Source organism: Thunnus maccoyii, chromosome 9, assembly GCF_910596095.1.
Source record: "Thunnus maccoyii chromosome 9, fThuMac1.1, whole genome shotgun sequence".
Classification (NCBI taxonomy): domain Eukaryota; kingdom Metazoa; phylum Chordata; class Actinopteri; order Scombriformes; family Scombridae; genus Thunnus; species Thunnus maccoyii.
This window is the reverse complement of record NC_056541.1, coordinates 28542406-28566639: the sequence shown is the minus strand read 5'-3', so window position 1 is coordinate 28566639 and position 24234 is coordinate 28542406. Positions and strand designations below refer to the sequence as shown.

The 24234-nt window shown below is 39.2% G+C and overlaps 1 protein-coding gene across 1 annotated transcript in view; it reads right to left on the bottom strand.

Annotated features, from left to right (window-relative positions):
* arvcfb (ARVCF delta catenin family member b) overlaps positions 1–24234 on the bottom strand; it is a 238434-nt gene that overhangs the window by 212304 nt on the left and 1896 nt on the right. The gene's annotated exons all lie outside the window — the stretch shown is intronic.

Genomic DNA, 24234 nt, shown 5'->3' with positions numbered 1-24234 from the left:
ACTGTGTTTAACTGAGAAGCTTGATGTATTTTTTCAGTGTTTGTTAGCCAATACAAGAGGACGCGGTCCAACTGTGGAGGCTGGAGCGAGGAACACATATGGCCACGGTGCCTCCAGGGAGTACAAAGGCCAGGCTCTCATCATAACAGGCTAAACAAGCATATGGAACAAACAATACTTAAACTGAACTATCTACCGAGGCAGTCCGCAAAATAATACAGCCCTATAATTACAACAAGTGAATGCTGGAGCTGTCATGCACCTCGCTCGACAGACCACCTTGCTCGTTTTCTCTGCCGTTTAAGATGTTTACAGAAAATTGCCTCTCTTTTAAAATGGAGAGTTTAAACATGCGTCTTGAATCTTTATTCAATCAAATCAAACCATGCCTTTAATATGGTTTGTTGAGTACATATTGCCACACTCCCACTAAACAAAGACGGGTCCCACAGGTGGCAGGAATTACTGGTTTCCCTGTGAATCACACACCGACACGAATGTCCAATATAGGGCCACTTGTACATGAGAGCAGGCTTTCAGGTCCCAATTAGTTATTTAATTACTACATTTATATGTACAGTACAGTGTGCATGTGTTAGAGAGACAGTGATCTGGGCATTGAGTGCAGGTCCCAGTCTGCTATAATTAGCTCTCTTTTCACTAAACCGATTAATCTCTAACACTTGGACAGCAGCTCTCACTTACACACTCACACACTGGCACATATAAACATAGAGTGATGCTGTACATGTGTGCACATGACCACCCGTGTACCACATTTACTTTATGGCATGTAACAACAGGCTTTCATAACATTTCATGGAACAAATGTTATGAAAGGAACAAAAATTGGTGGAGATGCAAAAATGTTCCGCCAGCATAAAATTGTTACAATAATAAATACAATACACACAACATAAACAGGCTTAAAAAACATGCTATAAAAGAGCACAAACAATATCCGATTGAGATGCATAAAAAGGTACCAAAACTAAAAAAGATAAAATAAGAATAAAACAATAAATTAGAAGACAACACACTGCCCAATAGTGCTATCTAGATCCCTTAAAATCGAATTAACTCAAACAATATCAAATTCTTCTACATTGTTCCAGCAGGAAGAATCATCATAATAAACTTCTTTTCATTGTCCATCCATATGCTCAGAATATTCAGTCATGCTTTACCAAAATATGGCTAAATACAACGGCCTCAGTCTTCACACATGACTGTATTGGATGGATACATACTTTCTTTGGTTTGTGCTTATTAGAACAGTGACTCTTCCATAAGTCAAGATAAATGCTCTGTCTTACCTCGCATAGTGGGCTAGACTGATGCTGCACTCCTTTAACAGAGCACAACCTGTTCCTTTATGCAATTAGAGAAAATAAAGTGAGGTGAACAAAAATCTTAATAATGAACTTAGTTTTTTGGAAAAGTGTAAACTAGAATAGGCATCAGTCTCAAGCACCAAGGAACTGAACTTTTGGCGTAGTGTCAAAACTGGAAACTGAACAGCCCAGAGAGACTTTTAGTCATACACATTCCTGCAATCATATGGGCTTCTGCAACATTCTTTTACATACAATGTCTACATTTTTAAAATTCTTACTTTCTACACTATCTGAGCATGGAAACTATGGCATAGTTATGGCAAATAAATTATGGCTAAAATATGGTTAAGATTAGATAAGCAAAACACTTGTTTGAGGTCTGTGATGGGACACAAACATTTCCTGCATGAAAATCAAAGTGCTACAAGCCCATCCACCACCCTAACCTACACATCCTTACTGTAACACTGTGGCACTGAATGTTAGCACTGGACAGAAATTGTCTAATACAAGCACAATTCCTAGGATACGCTGCATAAATTACAAAAAAAACGACTAAAAAAATATGTAATATATAAATGCACTTGACATTAAACCTATTTTACCAAGATTCCTAAAACAAAATGAAACAGTGAACCAGTCTGCCAATAATACAACTGATTTACTTGGAATAAGAATAGGTCTACAGTAGCAGGAGGAGTAGGAGTATCCTCTGCCTATATGGAAGCTCAGTAACACGGTCACTGAGGAGCAGTGGGACTTCCAAATGAATGCAAATCAAATTAAGCCCAAATTAGAATTGCACGCTTGCATTCTGATGCTGTGGATCTAAATACTGAGCTCCGTCACTGTAAAATTGTGTTTCTGCACTCCTCAAAGAACATCCCCCCCAGAAGGGTATTTCTTTCCCTTTGGTCTGACCATTTTCCCATTCAGTTAAATGTAAAAGAAATGATGTGCTCAAAATAAAACCATTATGTTCTATAGGACTGGTGCCAATCTGCTTTTTATTTCCTTTTGCATCAAGAACACCCACAACAACAGAGGGTGCAACAAATTCAAAATGGCCCATGTCTCAGAAATCATCGTCTTCATTTTGACCAAGTAACTGCAGTCACAAAACAAACCATTATCTTATTGCAAGAATTCAAAAAGAAAGAGTCTATGCTAATTGGAAGCCTTTTAAGTTTTCTTATCATCTCACTGGAGCTGTAAAAGTCATTTGAATAATGCCCACATTCCCCAGGTAGCCTGAGATTGAATCCACCAAAATCCTCTCTCCTGTGTGCTTCCTGCCTGCAGCCTCTTGTCTTTTTAATAATACCGAGACAGGTGGAAGGTCATCACCGAATGTAAACACCAGGTATGTTTGAAGCAGCTTATGCAAACTCTAGACATGTCCTTAGGTTCTGCTTATTTGGCCACGTGTAAACAAAACAACACACTTCTTTTTCAAAGAGAATTTTGGTGCTTTTTATTAGAAGCACTTCAAACCAACTGCATATAAAAATACCAAAACATGCACTTCGTGGGGCACAGGGACATAGATGTGCACATTTGAGAGACAAGAACCAAGGGCAAACTACAGTCTGCACTGATATTACCAGTTAATCACATTTAGCTTAAAATAATATTTTGACATTTTGGGAAATACATTTATTAGCTTTTTTTGTGGAGAGTTAGATGAGAAGGTCAATACTACTCTCATACTGTATCTGTTGTTTCAATGTGAACCTAGAGCTAGCAGCCAGTCAGCTTAGCTTAGCATAAAAACTGAAAACAGGAAAAAGTGCTAGCCTGGTTCTGTTTGAGGGTAACAAAATCTACCTAAATCCTCCACATAACTCCCTATAAAACCACAAATTGTCTTTCTCAAACATTGGCTTAGTACAGATTAAACAAAAGTAATATAACGTGTTATATAACATATTTATTAGTGAGCTTTGGCTTTCTTTGCTAAGTTAGCCGCCTGTTAGCTCCAGCTTAATTTTCACTGAGCAGATATGAAAGCGTTACTAATCTTTTCTCAGCAAAAGTATACTGTAAATATATTTGCCAAACTATTCCATGAAATTTCAGGAAATTTGATTTTGTCACTCTCCTGGAGCCCAAATCAGATGACAGGTTCTCAAAGGTCTACCAAAGCTCTCGCAAATTGCCAGCGTTCACTTTTCCTTACAAGCCCTGCTTTGCTTGTGATTGTGTCGTGTAACTGAACAGTACAAAATTGCATCAAAGTGAAGTACTGACCATATAAATTATAGTTGTGACAGCCCAAGCCTAACCCTTAAAGTAATTTGCATTAAGCAAAGTTATTAAGCAATAGTTACACATACTTTATAAAATCTATCAATCTGTAAACATGCTCTGGTGCTGGAATAATACAATCTTACAGAGTCTTGGCAGAACATGGCTGGTCCACATAATGATGACTGATTATATTTCTGTGTGATATGGAACACAGCACAGAGCTTACAAGGAGAACATGGAGTTTGTAATGTGCTGAAATATAAAAACATGATAGTTACTGACTTCCATAAGGTCTCTGTCATAACGGCAAATTATAATAAATGGCCGCCCCTCATGAATCACACTCCCTATCCTTCAGTAGTGGTTTCCCATGCATCCTGTATTCATTTGTCACTTCAAGCCCGAGTTAAATGGACTATAAACGGAATCCTCTGAGACACATGCAACCTATAGTAACACTGATATTCAGCAAAAAAGCATACAGCACCCTGACATTTTCAGTATCCTCACCAAACAGATGACAAAAGGCATAACAAGGTAATAGGCCAGGCAGAATCATTTAATTAATCCCTTGCTAGCAGCAGATGGGCATGAGCTTAGTGGCTCCTAGTAAGAGCTAATGTATTTTTGCACTCAATGTAATGATGGTCATGATGGCTCAAGCGAATAGGGCTCTGGAGTCTGAGGACTAACGTAGGGAGACCAGACTGAAAATGGAAAGCACCTCCAGGTCAGGGGTGTCTATGACCTGCTAACTCACAGGATATAGTCAAGGAGAGTGCAGACAGATGAATGGAAGTCTTATGTCCATGTAATCCTCTGAACAGTGAAATCCTCAGCAAAACACTGTGTGCCGTACAAATGCTTCTTGTCCAGAACATGTAAAGATGTAAAGAGACTACTCAAGAAAAAATAAATGCTCTTTTAATCAAAATATTTTATTTGGAAAGCATGACAATATTTTATTTTACTTTTTAAATTTTATCTTTTAAAAATCATCAATATTGATATTTTTGCGCTGGATTAACGTTGTTGCAGGTGGCCAGTATTTTGTAAATATTTAATTGCTGTTCTGTCATTCATGCCACAGCAGTAATATGCTGTCTCAGTCATACTAGCATGTAAATGCATTAAGACTGACTGCTGAGGTAGCTAGTTTCACATAAGATATTGTAGTCTTATTAATGTTAATTTCCACAAACAGGAGAGGTACCAAATCTAGAGTTCAATTTTATTTTATATTTCATTTTCCTCAGCTATTCTATCAGCAGTTGCTGTGGGAGAAGACTGTTTTTATACTTGCGGCCCACTTTCATATTTTCAAGTTAACTGCAGACACTGTTTGAGAAACCAAGACAGAAAAAGTGTAAAGCTACTATTATGAGTTTAGTCCATATGACCTAAATATAGTCAGTTAAGGCTTATTTCACAAACCTTTCTACAACTGAGATTCTCTTTAACTGCGTATTTGACCAGGTGGGATAAACCTGAACTCATATCATAATGGACAAAAAGGGGTCATTATGATATGTTGCTCATTATATTAAGAATTTAGTTTAATTTTGTTATTTCTCTACCAGAGCAAAACTGCATGTAAAAAGTACTGAGCCGGATATGAAACCATAGAAGTAGCAATGTAAGCTTCCTTACTGTTACCCTAGACATTCAATTATTATTATTAATGGAAGGAAAAATCATTCCAAGGTTTATTAGCACACTACACAGTGGAGGCTTCCTTGTGACATTTTGCGACACACTGACTACTGAATTGCCAAATAATCTTTCCGTGCTATCGAGGCTCACTTCAGTACTGGTTAACTGAAATTAAAAGCCACAGGAGGCTTGTACAGGGACCAAATGTGGAAATTACGCACACTTGAGGGACAGAATGTATTAACTTAGTGGATGCTCGCTGAGAATAATCTATCACCCATCCTCCAAATTCCCTCTGAACGTTACCAGGGTTACAGCAGCCCTGAGATTTCACATGCACTGCTTCAATTTCCATCATGTGCCAGAGAGGCTTTGCTCTGCATCTATGTAGGAGAAATTAGTTCCATAGCATGACTTAAATATTGTCTCTGCACAAAGACAGATTGTGCAATTGATTGAAGTATTATATATTGCCTGATGTTACCAATAAATATCATAAATCTGTCACACAGTCTAGTATTATAGTGGAAGGTTTTTTGTTCTGGTGTTTATAAGGCTTGATAGTCATTTTCATGCTTATATTGAAGAGTCTGTTTTCAACTAATGTGCATTTCTGTTTAAAAGGTCTATGGGTCTCTCTTGTACTACAAGGTGAAGCACAGGACATCCACGCTCATTTATTTGGCTGTGCATCATCGTGGGCAATCGCAGCCATTAATTATAAATGGCTAATATGAGGTGGCAGGCATTCCCCAGAGGTTGGACATCATGTCCGATCCATCTTGGACTAGAGTGGATCTCACTGATTCTGCTGCTTTATCCATTTCCTGCACTGCTATGCAACGCTACACGGGGGACTTTGGATGAGAGACCATAAAAAGAAGAGGAAGAACTGCGGGAACTGCACATAACTGCCATATTAGAAGAAAAAGGTTGCTTTATACCTGCGATGAGGATCAAACCTGTAATCGACTAGTCATCGGACTGCACCCTCATGGTAGGTCTGTAACCATGGGGATATACTACATCGAAAACTCTACTTACATCTGGAGCCCAAGCAAGAAACAATCAAAGCAATGGTTTTCTCCAGCACTATGAGTCTGAAAGCAGCCGAGTCCTTTTATCTTCCTCGAACGAAATGACGCTGATAAGCTCAACAGCCACCATAGAGTCTAAAGAGGTCTGTATGTAGGTTGGCATGTGTAGGAACCCCCTTGCACCCAGTGGGACTCAACTGGGTTGGAAAACACAGTGGATCAAAGACACTAGAAGGAGCTAGAGGCAGAGAGGCATGTGGGATTCCTTCAGGGGGCTGCAAAGACTCATTTAATCTCTCTATACCTCCCTGTCCTCAGCAGCTGTTGGAGACGGAGGGGTTTAAGACGCCATGGGCTGAGACCCATAAGAGCAGATTAGGATGGAACAAGAAGGGGGAGGAGATAAGGGGGAGGACGATTTTTCATCACAAATATGGAACATGGTAAAGGCCTGGCTGTTACCATGCCAAAACCCTGTCAATCATTCATGCAGCGAAACAGGTCCCAAGGTGAAGGTGCAACATGGGTGTGCAATATGGGCCATCTCTGACAACTGGCTGCCTCTGAGCATCTTTTAGCAAATGCCACAATTAACAAGAATCTTTTGGGGGGGTTTGCTTTGCTTTGCTCCGTATGCAAAAGAACTGCTCAGAATATTCATACCCTGTCCCGAACAGCTGAATGCAGATTGCAAAACCCAGCGGGAGCAGTTACAAATGGGAGAGATATGCAAGAAGATGGCATGGCATTTGGAATTGGTGTCAAACTGCACTCAGATATCTGTGTTGCCTGTGTACAACCAATTGATTTGCAATGCTGTAATATACATTCTAAATCCCTCTGGTGCAACCAGTGTTGCTTATTTGTGGGCAGTGTAGTATACACAGATTAACATACACCCTTATATTGAGGCAGGAGATTATTTGAGGCCATTTCAAGCTGTGACCATTCTTGCCTGAAACATTTTACACAGACACAGTCTAAAGGATTATTTTGTATTCAACAACTTGTTTAAACAGTTGACTGCACTGTAATTTTATGGAATTAACTTAATCTAGGCCATTTTGTCCTACAGCAATAATCTCTACAGTGCAATAAAAGACAGACAAAAAAAAATTACACAACTGTGCATCAAAAGTGCAGATCTATTCTCTTTTCTGATGAGCTGTTTACACCTTGTGTGCCCCAGTGCCTAATCCTGATTAGGGAAAACAAGCTCATATTCTGCAAAGAGCTTGACATTTGCAGTGCCTAAACCTTAAAAGTGCAGTGCAGTACTCTTGTCCGCCCTGCTACCAGAGCTAGAATGAGGTAATTGGGGTCATATCACTTGTCATAGAGTTTAATTATTTTCAGATTCTCTCTGCATATTAAACAGTGCTGGCAGAGGAACATCTGGGGGTTTAATAGTGATGGGGTGAAGTGTATGTTTGTGCTAGAAGTGGGTAAGATCTCAGCATATGGGGTAGGATTATTAAATTGGGGCTGTGGATCTTAAATTGATGCAGTCCCCAAGGTCAAACAGGGGTGCATTTGCATGAAAATCACAATTTTCCTCCTTATTTTAATCTCTGCACTTGGCAAAGTTTTGAAAAGGTCATGAATGAAGATCTCAGTTAAGATTACTCTCCATTAAGAAGAAGAATTGAAGGCCAGACAAAAGTTATACAAAGTCTGATTCATTATTTTGTCACTTTTCTTTTAAAATTACTTAGTTAAAGAGAGCTTGACTTAAAAGTGTCATACAAATCTAAAACATACTGAAAATGATGGATTACACTTCAAAAAATGAAAACTACTCGAGACATCTGACACTCAGTTTTCAGTCACTCCAAAGGAATAACATTAGCTTACACTTCTTTTATGATATTAATCATCAACTCTACTAGAGAACTTTGCAAGTCCCAAAGAGTGGTAATTAATTTTCTGACAGCTTATTTGAAAAGTAAAACTCATCTCCTTCATGAAGGAAAATGCTTCTCATGAAGCTTTTAAATCCTATTAGTGAAGAATAGGGAAGCTTTTAGAATATATGAAAAGGTTGTTTGATTTTTTTTCTGTAGTGTGATTAAACAGAATAAAATGGACAAAGTATGCCTTATCATAGCTACAAATCAAATCAGCTTCCCTGATTAAATCACCATTCCTGTCAGTCTCAGAACACACAGCCTGCTAAGGCTTACTACATTGAGTTGGTGTCTTTACACGTGATCCACAGTAATCTGTATGAGAAAAATGTGACCATGGTTTTATTAGATTCTAAATTATTTATTAAACCTGCATTAACTGATTTTATTCTTTTTTAGCCACTTAGAGACAGTGGAACAAGCTGTAAATAAAACATTTGCATATTAAAACCTTATGAAGCAAATATGGCTAATGCATTGGCAAACAGTCACTCATTTACACATTCAGTGTTTTTTTTTTTGGTCACCTGGAAAATCTAAGTCCAACATTCACTCTCATTTAAACTCTGTTTGGGTCTAAAACTCTGTAATCTCCTGAGGGAAATACCTGCCTCTTCAGCTGCTAAATGTTCCATCGTGTTCACCAGCTAATCACTAACTTTGTCTGCCTGCCGTTTAGTGCTGGGCATTTAGCATATGGTGAATTTATCAGTTATCAATTCTGATAAATTCAGAAAAAAAAACAGATGTTTTCTGTGGCTGAAAAAAAAAGGTTTATGGGAGTGAATCCAAACAGTAAAGTTGTGGACCAGAAAACCAAAACAATGAGCTGAAAGTTGCTAAAAAAGTGCAGTAGAGATGAAGGGAACTGCAGCATTGAGGGATTTTTCTCTGAGTTTGTCACTACAAATGACTGCTTTCATATTACACATTGTAATTTGATCCATTGTTAATGTAGAAATATTGACAAGTGCAGCTTTAATTAATATATATATATATATATATATATATATATATATATAAATAACAGCAATACAATTATGACTATATGTATATCTGCTTACTTGAGGGATTTTTATACAGATGGTGAAGGCTGTCAGTTTGTTCATATACCTCTCATCACACAAATATTGTACATCACAGATCATTCTTACTTTGATGGTTTGCATTAAGTGACAGGTCTAAACAGATTTGGCTTACATATTATAAATCAGTTAAAACCAGATATGGGGGTACAGTATCTGGCTCACAGTGTGATAAGCAACATAAAAAGATGGAGAGAGAGAATGGAAATGCTGATACAAATTTAAATTAATTCAACCACAGCCAGCACATAACAGCACAGTGAACATACAGTGATGTGATCTCATGTTCTGAGGAGGGGAGCTTGGGCATACAGCCACACAGTTTGTCAGTGCACATTCATAAATAAATCAACACACACAATCCTTTAACAAAGCCTATTACATCATATACTGTAACAAATGCTTTGGGCTGACGGGGTCCCTGTGGGAGATAGCTTCAGCCTCTGCCATGCCATGCCAGCAACACCAAGGCTAAGTTACCATTCACTCCCATCAGCCCCTTCACACAAACCACTCCCTCCTTTTCATTCCCACACAGCCTGCCTCCATTCCTTCCTTTACTCACCGTACTGTCACTTGTGATGCCAGCATCTGTTTAAAGTGATTCAGTGATGAAAAAGGGGGGTGGGGTGGTGAGGGTGTTTGTGACAGGGTGACATATAGTGCATTGATATCAGCATATAGAGGATGTGTAAGTCTGTGCTGTGGAATCAGTCTTGTAGCCTGAGAGAAATAAAACACAGTGTTCTTGCAATATAATCCTTTCAAAGGTTTACTTTCATCCTTAAAAGGTATAATATGTAATTATCCCAGATTAAAATGTCTAAAAACAACTAGACCTATATTATATATTTTGCTGAGTTGTGTACTTACATTATCCCAAATGTTTCCAACAATTTTCAAACCCAGAGAAATCTGTAATTTAATCAAAGTAACGGACCATTTCATTTGGTCGCATGTCAATGGCGCCATACCTCCTCTACCAAAGAGTAAACACGCACAAGATGCATACGGCGTCTACCAAAGAGTAACTTACACACATACAAGATAATGCATCGGCGTTGAGGTTGTTCCACAGAAACTGTTTACTATTTACTATTTACTTTTATTCAGTTTTAAGCCACATTCCCATGATCAATTTAGGTCTCTTGTAACTATATCTTTAAGCTGGAGGAAGGATTTTAGTCATTGGACGTGTGGATCTTAAGTTATCAGAGAAATAAACTGGGAAAACGTTAGCAACAGCTCGGCTAACAGCCCCTCCAGGAAGTCCGGTGGTCACCAAACATCGTCGGAGAAATATTAATTTTTTTAGATGAAACAGCGTTAATTAGTGTTTTTAACGATTTTAATCTGCGTGTACGTTTGTTTTTGGAGAGAAGGAGACCTCTGCGGATAATTCGGCTCCCGGGATAAACTGACCGAACGTCTGGATCTTACGTTATAAGAGAAATAAACCGAACAAGTGTTAGCAACAGCTCGGCTAAAAGCCCGTACCGGACGTCCGGTCGTCGCCGTACATCGTCGGAGAAACACTGTTTTTTTAGGTAAAACAGTTTTAATCGTATTTTAACGATTTTAATCTGCGTGTACGTTTGTTTTTGGAGAGGAGGAGACCTCTGCGGATAATTCGGCTCCCGGGAGAAACCGGCTGAACGTCTGGATCTAAAGTTATAAGAGCAATAAACCGAACAAGTGTTAGCAGCAGCTCGGCTAACAGCCCGTACCGGACGTCCGGTGGTCGCCGTACATCGTCAGAGAAACACTGATTTTTTAGGCGAAACAGCTTTATTCAGTGTTTTTACCTGTAATCTCCGGGTCCGTTTGTTCTGGAGAGGAGGAGACCTCTGCGGGTAATTCGGCTCCCGGTAAAAATACCCCGAATGATTAACACTGGAGTAATCCTATCCCGGTGAAGCTGGTTATTTAACGACGAAGACAACAACTCCCATGATCCCTTGCTACTTCACACCGTCATCACACTCCGTCTTTTGTTATTGTTTTGATTGAGAGACCCCTAGCGGCTGAAATTACATATTGCGCGTTTAAGGCCTTGCAGTTCTATAAGCCATGATGTGATGGAAACCCACCTTAAATTTACCATCTTTCTAACGCTGCACTAATCAATATTTTTATATTAACAATTGATTAAATGACTATGTGTAATTTGAAAGTGGCTGCTTGTGAAGACAAACCCACAGAGAATTATCACCTGAGTCTGCAGCCCCTCTCAGCTCTATTGTCTTTCAGGTTACTGTTTTGGTTTTACAGCTAGCAACATACTGTTTACATTGATCAGCTCGTCAGAGAGAGGGAATTTATAACTTAAAGGGTAATTCTGGTTTATTACAAAATGGGTCTTATTTTCATATCATCATATTATCTTTCAAATATCAAGCATTAATAGCAATGGACTCACCAATGTAATTCATGAGATCTGGGAATATTGCTATGAAAAAGTCCAACACAAGCAGCAACAAAATCCCAGGTTGTTAACAAGCCAGTAGTAATGTCAAACTGATAGTAAGACAATAGTAGCATGATAAGAGGTAAGTGCTTTTATGGTTTTTATGATAATCAATGACCATAGTTTACGATACTGTTGTTGGTGTACATTAAATTTAACCCTAAACTATTCCCTCCCAATATTCAATAATTAACATGACAGGTATGTTATCACATTGAGGAGTCCATTCATACTTCAGCATTGCGTTGAACTGCATTGGGGCAGAGAGATCACAGCACTAACTCTGCCAAGGTTAGAGGTTCAATTAACATAGAAGCTGAGTCTGCGGACTGGCTCTGTCATCAGTAATGGTGAACCTTTTGTTCTCAGAGCCAGGTCTCCTAGCTCTACCCCTCTACAACACACACACACACACACACACACACACACACACACACACACACACGCACGCAGACACACACTACAACGAACACACTGACTGATTAAATCAATCCAAGCTCCAGTGATGCCAAGTGTTCTCTATATTCCTTTCCATTCCTGCTTCCTCACTCTCTCCCTCACCCCCTCTTTCCCTATGGACCTCCAGTAGCTGCAGCCTCCTGCCGGGTCTGTATAACTGTCTTGGAGCTGCAGAGCGAACACCCATCACCCATCCAGCAGCACCCACCCGCGGGCACGCAGCACTTTCAAAGAGTTTAGCTGAAATGGAAGAAGAGGCTGCGCAGGAACAGCTCAATTGCTGGAGCTCTGATTTCCACACAGACATGTAGGAGATGCCCATTTGGTTTGCGCAGATCAATCCACATCATTTCATGCCATGGTGGTGCCTGCGGGCTCCCATGATGCTCTGGTAGTGAAGCTGCTGAAGAGCAGAGGTAATGCAAGCCTAACACCTCGACACAAATGCGGGCTCGCACAGCAGGAGGTTGAACAAGGCCTGTCTGCATTATAGTTTGTAGTGAGGAAACCAGCAGAATAAGACGATTACTGTGTTTCCCGCAAATGTGATCATGACAACTTGGCGCAGATACCATGGCAACAACAGAGGACATGTGAAGTGGAGGAATTTATTCAACACACTTGTCAAAGTAGGGCACAAAAAAGCTTAGCCAAGCTTTTCCTGTCGTGGAATTATTAACCATTCAATTTAGGCTAATTATGTGGATTGTAGTGCTGACTAAGCTTGACTTGTCCTTTAGTTTCACATGAAGTGTCTTTTACTTTGTGTGTGTAGCATGTATGCATCTGTTTCCATGACTGAAGGAGCCTCATACACACTGCAGCACTGCCCTAATACTGCAAAGCTCTGCAGCAGCCAGAATTGATTTCATCACAACCACCAACATTGGGTGGCACAGAGACCCTCATTTGCAGTGATCCTCCATGGTACACAGAGCTCTGCATCTGAGAACTCTACACTTCAAATAGAGAGAGATATAGAGAGGGAGACCATGCTTTATTAATGATCTAGCCCCCAAAAAGGCACTTAAGAGAGGTTCCCAATTAAGCTGTGACAAGCCCAAATTGAGTCACTTCCAATGACCAAAATTCCTCATCATGGGACGATAAACTGGTAGTCTCCACACTCTAGTCATTTCTCTCCTAGTCCTGGAAGAGTATTCCACGGTAGGAGGCAGGAAAGACAGCTTGCATTTGGGCAAAAGCTCCCAGCTGGGCAAAGCTCCTGGCTTTCACCCGCCACAGAAGACCGCTGCAGCGCGAGCCCTGCACATCAAAAACTCTCCCACACATAAAGGCCGGCATTGATGAATACGCTGGCATCTCCTCCGCCACATTCATTTTCTGACAGTGTCCCTTTATATTTGCTGCCAGCTCTTAAGTAGGGGAGAAAAACATTTTCCTGTCTTTATTTGACAGCCTCTTCATGAGGCCATCTCACATGACCTCCACATAAATTAGCTGTCATGTTGCTGCTTGGCCAGAGCAACAAACATGGACATGGAAACAAAGCATGTATATCCTCTTGCTACATGTATGCAAGAGTTAAAATACTATTCATCGCCAATTTCCCCATTAATACAGAGGAAGGATGATATTCAGTTGTTATTTCTGATCATCTGTTTGTTTTGTAAAGTTGAAAGTGAGTAAACTTAACAGTATGTAAAAGTATGTAAGCTAAGTCAAGTAGGGTCATGTTTTTTTTTTCTATTATAATTATAATACTAATACTACCACTATGATTTACTCTACACTGCAATAAAAGAACAATGCTTCTTTGTTGTCTTCTACAAGGATCATGCTGGTGAGGATGCTGCCTTTTTGCCTGGGACATGCAGCTTTAGCCTGTCTTTAAGCATGATATCATGTAGCCTATGTAGCCATCAAGTTCATCTTTTTACAAGATTATTATTTTACAAAGACTGTGAAAACATTAAAAAGTCAGCTGGAGACTGCATTTTCAACTAACTCATGAGCAATGGTTAGCTTACTTAGCTAGCTAGCAACAGCCTATAAAATCTGCCAGTGACAGTTGTCATTTTAGCTGGCACAATCTGCTTGTGTGTGAGATCAGGCACCCATTGTTTCAAAAATTACTATGAAATTTGAGTGGTATATCTAGCAACGTTATTATTGTATACTGTAGGTGTCATGTGAGAACAGGAAGCGTGACAGGTGTAGTAACAGTAACCAAGGGTGGATGGGGCTCAGCAAACAGTCAAATTGTTCAAGTGAAAGATCCAGACATGTATTAAGACAGATAAAAATACTCTGCCTGGAACAATAATGTGTGTCTGATATCTCGTCCTTCTCCCTCGTTAAAAATTCCAAAATCTATGAATACTGTATGTAAATATATTTTATTTCAGAAGTTTAACTGCTGAACGCTATCCTTGTTCACTGTCCATTGTCAGTGTATGTGCACTGGAGGCTTCAAGTTTCCACATCACACTTGGTCCAGTTGCATATGGGACCAGGATTAGCTTCCAAACTAGTTGTGATGTCACAAATCCTGCTTATAGGCCCGCCACTTAAAATCAGAATTTCAGTGTGCACAGAGAAACTTTCCGCTTTCAGCAGATTAATGTGAAAATTGTCAGAGAGTCAAACTCTGCACATACGTCATATATCACAGTGAAGCTCAAACATTCAACTGTAGGAACAAAAAAATTTTTTTTTTGAGTGGAGGGGGACTTTAAATCCGCCTTCAGATACTCTGAGGTTGTTAGACACTTTCAGTGTGTGCTTTACACTGCAGGTAGAGAAGTAATGATTATGAATAGCTTGGAATCAAAAGGAACTCTCAGTAAGTGATGAACATTTAGGTAATTACTGTGAAAACAAGGGCCTTTATTTAATTGTCATTAATTGTCTGTTAATTGTAGCTCAGTCAAAGTAATGCATTACTTACACATTTCAAAGAGAAATTCTGTAAGATTGATCTCATTACTCACTTAAAGCTGTAATTGTTTGAGTATGTGCGCTGCGATTTTTCAGCTAAATCCCCCAAACTGATTAATGTATTCTCTTTTACCTTCCAAACCTCAATTACACCTCCTATGAATGCTCAGGAAAACTAAATAGTTTAGCTCAGCGCAGCAGGAGAGCAAACATCAATGCAGTCTGAGGAAAGACCTTAAGTATCTAAATCTCTAATGAGGTTCCCACATATCTGCATACATTTACAGCTGTTGGGTTTTTTTTTTCTCTCTTCTCTGTGTGTCCTTTCAAGTCCAGTTTCAGGAGCCCCATGCTGTGCTGTGCTGGGCTGTGTGTCTGCCCTCTTTACAAGTGACAACAATATTCTTCATGTTCATCTTTTCAGCTCAGTAAAATTTAACTGGTGGGGAATGTTAGGTGGTCTGCCTTTAACATTTCTCATCAAAACATGAGAGTGAAATGACTGATTATGGTAAATTACTCTCTAGTTCTTGGTTGACTGAACGCTTAACTGTTATATAGAGAGGGTAATAAACACGTAAACACACCATTGATTAATGTAGTATTACAGCAGCTCTTAAAGTCACTGTAACTCCTCTCCTGGTATTAACATCTAAACACTGTAGAGGAAAAATGGGGCAAAGTGCATTCGCGGGGGATTTGGAGAGGCCAGTAATTGGCTCTGATGGTGGACAGGACAGGTCACCTGAGATTTGACCTCAGATCTGACAGGACTACAATGCAACTTGCTCCACTAGACTGCCTCTAACATGAGAGTTTTCTTGATTTACTTTTTCCACTTAAAATCTTCATTGGAGGCTTTTTTGGCATAAAGATGTCCTTTTCAGTGGAGTAGACATCAAGCAGTACTCTCCAGAGGGCTGGGCTTTCACTCAGTAGGAAGTTCAAGAGGACAGGGTTTTCCCACACTGCAGACCATCTATCCATGATTTACTTTCTGACACTTACCCAGCAAAAAAAGCACAGGAGCAGTCCTGAGGTCACCAAGCTGTGCCTATAGATCCCATCCAGGAAAATCACAGACAGCCTTGACAGAATCCAACATCAACTGAGGACACACTTGACTAAGAGCAATTAAAAAACTGTTATGTATCAGCTGTAAATGGAAAGAGTCACCTCATCCAACAGGGAAACCAGGGCCCAGTCACGGAGCAAACCCTCAGAGTGGAGCTCACACCTGGTGGTCGCTGCTGCTCAGCACAAAAATAACAAACTGGGGACACTGCCATGTGGGCTCACCACCCACGAGGAAAGGCACAAGGCTTCAGTACAAAATCTGCCAGATGGCGGGTGAAGGCAAAGACCTTACCATGCTGACCCTCTGGTTACAGAAAATAAATCTCACTACAGATGCAGCAGAGAAATGGTCAAATTTTGTACTATCTCATCAAGTTCCTCACACCTTTCACTGTGAAGCAATTACTTACTAAAGCAAACAAATTACAGCTACTGTTCAAGTGCCTTATCCCCCCTTGAACCATCTAATGATGTGCCAACTTCATTTCACACTTTCAAGCTCCAGTGCAAACGTCAAATACACCAATTACTGTCAAGAAAGGTTGCAGGAAAATAATCATTCTGAAGATTTGCAACTATAATTGAGCTCTTAGGAATTGGTTTTACAATCAAACTGTAATCAGCAATCGTTCCTTAAAATATACAATATGTAAATGAATTGAAAACAGCTTATATTATTTTCTGTCAGTGAGCTATCAATTGACCAAGGCACGGTGTCAGAGTCGCAGATGCCACAAAGGGGCATCAGCACTGTAGATTCCAGTAAATCTAGATGTATTGAGCTTTTAATACAAGAAAACCAGAGGCAGGTTGAGAAAATGTGGTTGGTGAATGAATGAAATTAATGAAAAGTAAATTAATAACACTCCTCAGTTCACAAACAGTTCCTGCTGAGGTGCTCTTGGGCAAGGCACTGACCCCTCAACTACTGCAATGGAGGTACAGTTCCAGTGCAAAACTGGGGTTGCAGGGCACTGTGAGTATGAACGCATGTATACGTAGCAATGTGAAGCAGGTCACTGTTGGAAACAGGAAACTGGTTTAGTATGTACAGTCTTCCTTCTTTGGAAAATAAAGATGAAGATTTAAAAACAGTTGCAAATAGGTAAAAGTGACAGTAAAAGATTGCACAAACATTTATCTGAATGATAGAAAATGCTATTCTATTCTATCCCCATTTGCATAAAAATACAGATAATGATAAACATAATGATAATAATGTGAGTCTCCTGCCCTGTTTTGAAATCATCATTAAGACAATCATGTCATAATATTTTTCAGGATCATTTGGAATTGAAGTGCATGTGTCTTCTGGGTGTAATACATTCAAGAATTATGCCACTTTATATCAGGGACCATGCCATGCCCAAATGAATACATACATGTTTTTCTTTTAAGCCTTGCAGTTCAGCAATTATAACTGAAAGTGTAAAGTGCTTTGCAAATTTCACTGAAAGCTAACAACAAACAGACAGAGGGGATAGAAAACATGACCTTCTTTGCAGAGGTAGTCAACTAGTAACAAAATCTAGTCATCCTGAAGTTTCTTGAGCAAGTAAGGAAATGTAGACTTTTCCATGTTCTACTGTATATTCAGCTCCAGTGTTTCGCCTGAGCTGATCCGTGGTTCTGTGTTTACGCTGCTCAGGACAGCTCCAGTGATTACAATTAAGCAGCTCTTATCCCTGGACATAATCAAGGCAGGCCAGAATGTAGAGGGTGGGGTTAATCCTCCTGTGGCACAGAGACCCATGTCTGGGAGAGAAGGAGGAGGGGTGAGAGTGTAGGTGTGGGTGTGGTGCAAACTCTGGACAGACAGACAGATGAGCAGAAAGACACAATTCTGTTTAGTCAGTGTCTCAAGTGGCAACCAAAAGATATACACCGCATTTGCATACACACAATGAGAATATTCAGTATAGGTCTATGTGTGTATGTGCTTTGCAAAGGGAAAATAAAGGTGTGCACTTATTTCAATCCGCTGAGGGAGAGGGTGGAGGGAGGGTTGGGTGAGGGGCAGGTTTCAGGAATATTCAGGAGGGGAATTTAATCAGTGTTCTGTGTTAATGCAGAGTCCATAACACAGGGAGGGTGTAAGAAAGGGGAGTGGATTATCAGCAAGTCAGCATGTTACAAAGCACAGGCCAGCTGATATTCTAATAGAAACGCCACCCGAATTCATAACAATTGGGTAGGGAGATGATGAAACGAAAATCTGATTTAAAATCCATTTTGAGACAAGTGTCATCGTGTGTCTGGCAGCAGAGAGCTGCCTGCACTGATCCTGGCATTTAAGGACACAACGCAGCATCAGACTGAGAAAAAAATGAAACCTACTGAGAATTCATGACTCATAATAATAGCAAACGACTGGAAATATCTCCACTGGTATAAACAAAGTTGTGATGGGAAAAAAGAAGAACTCTTGTTTACTCCTTAATATCCATGATTTTTTAAATTATATAGTTGTTTGGTAGCTTCTTCAAAGGCCCAAAGGTAGAGGTGATTTATATTTATCAAATCAAACTAATAATGATACTGTGTAGTGATATTTTGAGGATTATAAATGCTTTGATAATATGTAATATAATCTATTGATGTGATATGAGTTCTTGGTAATGAGGCTATACAGGCCAAGCAGGTAGAGGCATTCACTATTCATTACGCTCAGCTAGAACTGACAAGTATCGCTTTACTGTATTGCTGTCTTTAAGAAAAGGAAAATACATGTAAGTGATACCCTGCTAGATAAAATCTAGTCTCATACTACGATATTATAACAATGAATCTCCCAGCTGTACTCAAACTCACTCAGCAGGAAAATGAATATTTGAGCTTTCAGTTTGAATAAAAAAAATAGTACAATTGAGAGAAAAAAGGAAACAACAAAAGATCAGAGCACTATAGGCTGGAACTGAGAAAAACAGGGCTTCGTTCAGTGCAGGGCCTTCACTGTTATTTTGTGAGTAGGAGTAATATTAGTTTTGAGAGTAGGATTCCCAGACATGAGGTATGTCACTTCAGTTGGCTGTCTTTATTTAGCCAGATAAGAAAACGTTCACAGAGTTTCTCCACTCAGTAGTGTTAATTTACTGTTGTTTGTCAGGTAAAAAACTAGCTAAATGTTATTTCTTGTAACATGGTAAGTGTAAAATAAATACTAAATTACCTAAATAAATGCTACCTGGATAACGTTAGGTACAGTGCAGGTGACGTTAGCTTGTTGAAGAAGCTAACATTTATGTTAGCTCTATAAAACCTTGTTAAACAATTTCTGGATAATTCTCTGGAATAAAACTGAAAGCATATAACTTTCGTGTTGTCAGTGTTGGTGCTTGAGTTTAATGAATTAAGTGTCCCTTAACTGTCTTCAAAAATATGCATAAAATTTAAAAGTGAAAAAGCATTTTCCAGTATTTTTTTACCCTCTTCCCACTCAAGATAAGAAGGTAACAGTACATTGGTGAAACTCAATGTCACCGCATACAACAAGCTAATCTGTAACAGCACAATAGCTGACTAATGTTCAATGTTAGCATTAAGTTTAATCACTATTTTTTTAATTTTCCATACTTTGCTAATGTTAAAATGCTAACGTTAATTAAAAACATCCAAATTTCAATTCAATTCTGCAAAGGGAGGCTTATTAGCTTCTGTACTTTTGTGTTGAAAAATAACTGCTAGTAACTCTTTTCTTTCAGTCTCTGACCTGGGGGGTTGTGATGTCGCTACCTTATTCAGCTGACAAAATGACCTGGTCTTTTCCAAACACAGCAAACAATTTTTCAAACCCTGACATATAAAACAACTAAAAACATATTTTGCACTAATCATCTCAATTCCCCCTGTCAAAACAAAGCCACAGTCTACCTTTTACAAAACTTCTAAATTTAACCCCTTGACAGTGGCGATCAATGCAATCCTAACACAGTTCTAGTCACGCTGTGTTGGCCTGGCCTAGACAAAGACATGAGTTATAGCCTTTGCAGGATGGAAGATGTAGAACAGGTGCCAAGACAACAGGGCTGTGCCAGCACGGGCGGCCGAGGGATTGGGAAAGCCGGGGAGGTTGGAGGTGCATGTTAATCACTTCAGGAGCAGGAGGCCGAGCACTGCAGGTGTCGGTCCCACAAAGAAGCATTCACTCTGGGTCCGGACTGGCTGTCCCTGACCGCTCACTATCACAGACGGCTTCAGTCAGCCACAAAACACATCTCATCCATGGTCCATCACAGCATACACCAGGAGAACTCAGAATCACAATAATTTTACCTTCCATGTGTCAATGGAAGCTTGATTGAATTTAAAAAGTAATTCATGTGTACTATGATAGATATGCTTATGATTACCACTCTATGTGACTCAGTTAAGAAATATTGCATACATTTTAAACATGACTACCATTTTATGCATTAAGCACTCAAGGGTGCGAAGCATATCATTTCTGCTCTAATTGAACTGACAAACACATAATATCATTTCTATATAATACTGCTACTGCTCTATAATTCCCATGCACACTCGGTAATGAAATGCTACACCGACCATGAAACTATAATGAGGTAGGTATAAGCCTAATGTGATTAACATAGCATTGGCTCTCATTGTAGAGCATAACTGGTAATATATTTACGTTGATATGCGTAGGGTCATTTCAATAGGCAATTTCTTCTTTATTATTATTGCTGAAACTACAGACTCGTAAAAAAAGGGCACGAGTTCAAAGCTTACAAAAATCTCTCTAATGGGATTTTAACTATTTTTTATATTTAGCAGCTGTGTGATCTACTGTAGTAATGGTCCACCCACACAGGTGTTCTCACTTATCGTGTCAGATTTGACCACTGAGAATTGTGCTTGACTGACATCGCTCTGACCCTCCTATTAGTTTTGGTGGTTTTTTTCCCCCCATTCTTATTGATACAGTTTGGCAGCCGCATGTAATTTCAGCATAGCTCCACCCAACTCCAATGTGAGCAGAGGTCTAATCAGCCAGAAAGTGAAAACACCTGTGTGGGCATGTGGGGTCATACAAAAAGACACACAGCTGTCTATCCATGCTACCTCTCTGGATAATGTGTGGAAATTAATTGAAAAGATTTCTAGAAAAATATATTTTTTAGGGCAGATATCTTGACATGCCATAGCAGGAGAAGCACAGGTTTAATTAACAATATCAATATGGGCTGTACTCCATTTACCTGTACCTACTCAGGGGCCCTATATTATTTTGCATGCTGGTTCACTGACTTACACTTGAATAGAACAAAGCCATCATTAATGGTATTAATTACACCTGATCATTTCTGAAAATTACCCATTGAGTTCTAGCATAGTTAGGAATAAAAATTTAAAATAAAGCTTTAATTCTTTCGTTTATCTCATCTTTTTTGATGAAAATGAATCATGAAATGTTATACTTCCTGTTCCCCCTCATACTGCAAAAAGGTTTTAACATCTTCCTTTATGGGAAAAAAGTATTCCATCCAAATCTAAAGATCACTGCTAAATGTTTTTAAACTTGGAGCAAAGACAAAATATATAAGTAATAAATAGGAATGATATTTTACTGTGCTATTTGTTCACTTTCCAGCGTTTCCATAACTAAAGAAAATGGTAAATTAGTAGCTGGAATTTATCTCTCAAGTGTCAGCTAGCTTTACTGTTCACAGACAGTATGATGGAGATTTCTCCTGACCACACCTTTATAAAAACAGTCTTGAAAAAGCTGCACTGAGAATGTATAGAATGTTGTCATTTATTTATTTTTCTCTTAAAAAACAGGTTAATTAAATGTTTGATTTGCCATTCAATAGGCCACACTGCCTTTTGCATTAAATGATATGATCCACTCTAAAGAGACTACATTTCTGTAAGGAAACTCACTGTCTTGATATACTAAATCCCTGGAAGTTTTTGCCTTAAAATACCCCTGTTCTATTGCAATATATTGCAACTGCTATTGCAGTGTCTTGCAAAAGCAATTAACTCATGGAGACTTATTTTTCTGCTGTTTACTACTCTCCTTTTTCAAGTGCTGTGAAGTCCTCTGACGCAAATACAACATATTGGCTTCTGGCTGTTTGAACACAGAAATATTGGTATCACCCATCAAAAATGTGACCAAAATCCAAAATCTTTTCACCACTCACATAAAACAAGCTTCTGTGTAGGGTTCTTCTTTATTTTTTTTTTCAACATGGTTCTTAATTAGGGAAACATTTCACAGTGGTGTGAAATCAGCAGCCATCTTGGAGCAGGTTACTTTTGGTAATTCTACACCTAAGCCCCCATACAGTCCTACCATGACTAGTCACTTCATGCAGCCTTAAGACAAAGAAAGGATCTGACAGTAACCAGCTTCCACATTCATATCCAAATTGCCTACATGCTGCAGGGCTGACAGTTAGGAATATAACATCTTCTTCAGGCGTTGTCTTTCTCTATAAATTAGTACATTAAAGCACGAAGTTCTCGAGGTTGAAGCTGACCTCAGGACTTGTCAAATCCATTAGAAAAATGACATTTTAACCTATAAGATCTTCAAGTGGTGACATAGGAATTAGCTCCACAGACAAAAACAATGTCTATTTCAAAGAGACCGGACCCCTGTAGATTTGGTGTAATGCACAAAGATACCACAAATTCTCCAGAATAAAAATATACATAGCAAAATGCTTGTCACAATACGCAGCCACCTTTTGTTGGCTGTTAGTTAGCTTGTTAACTTGTGTTTGTGTGTGGCATTTTCACAATTGTGCTTTTTTGCATCAGGAAAAATGAAATATATAAGGACAAGACAAAGCTGTTATATTTTGTCAGCATACAAAAAACCCCCAGCAAAATACAGATAAATTAGGATTTTTAACATTAACATTCATGGGCAGTCATCTTGTTTATCCCTGGTTACCGAGCATTCAGCACAGTCACAGGTGGTGTGGAAATTTTCGTTCTGTCCAGAGACTGCTCTGTGTTTGAGTCGCAAATATTTTGTGTTCCAAATGAGCTGCATCCTGATTGCCAATGAGCCCAAAATGTATTCTTTTTTTTTTGTCAGTGAAATTGAGAATGCGCTGACAGAGAAGCCTCCGAGGAGACCTCTGTAAGTATAACTGGAATGAAACCATTTACAGCTATGAGCCTACAATAGGCTAAAGTCTGTCAGGAGAGCACGTTCCTATAAACTGCTTCAGTGTAAATGAGAGCAGCAGGTAAGAATTCATGTAATAAACAACACAAAGATGGAATATACAGGTCCATGCTGACACTCCGAGCACTGTGGCGTGTCTTTACAAGTACAAATCTGCATCAAACATCTGAGCAAGGCTGTGAAGCAATAAAAATGCAACGGTTTCATCTCTAAATTACATATTGTGTATATATCATGAAGGTTCCTGATTGGGTTGGCCAACAAAATCTGGAACACCTGGGCTCTGTGCTCCCTCCAATGTAGCCCCAGTGATCTGTGTGGATGTTTTTCCCTGCACCTGCAACCCCTTTTTCTGGTTTTGCTTAGCTTTTTGTTCCATACTTCACAACACCCCACTCTACACCGTTCACATACACACAGTGAGGGGGCCAGAAATAGCGACAGCATCAGTCATTTCAGCCCAAAAACAACATATGTCATACAGTTTATTAATGTAATAATGACAACGAAGGTCCCCTAACCTTAAAGTGGTAATTTCCCTAAACCTAACCAAATTGTTTTTGTGTCTAAACCCAACCAGACCTTAGTGTTATCACATAATAAAACAGATTTATTTTCCAATATTGATTTATGACAGTTTTGGAAGGCAAAGACAAACTTGACGTCCTGTTAATAGTGGCGTCTGATAAGAAAATGCATACATAGCATGTGTTGTCCTAGAAGACATGGAAAAACAACATATTTTGCTGTTCAATTTGGAGTACTTGTTGACTTTGACAAAAGTAACATAAAACAGCCTTTCTTCTATGGTATGTGTTGGATGGTCAAAAAGCTTCTGAAACATCCCCCCACCATCTTTCTGACATCAGAATTTAGGCAGCTGTGGCCAACAATCCAACATTCCTGCTCAC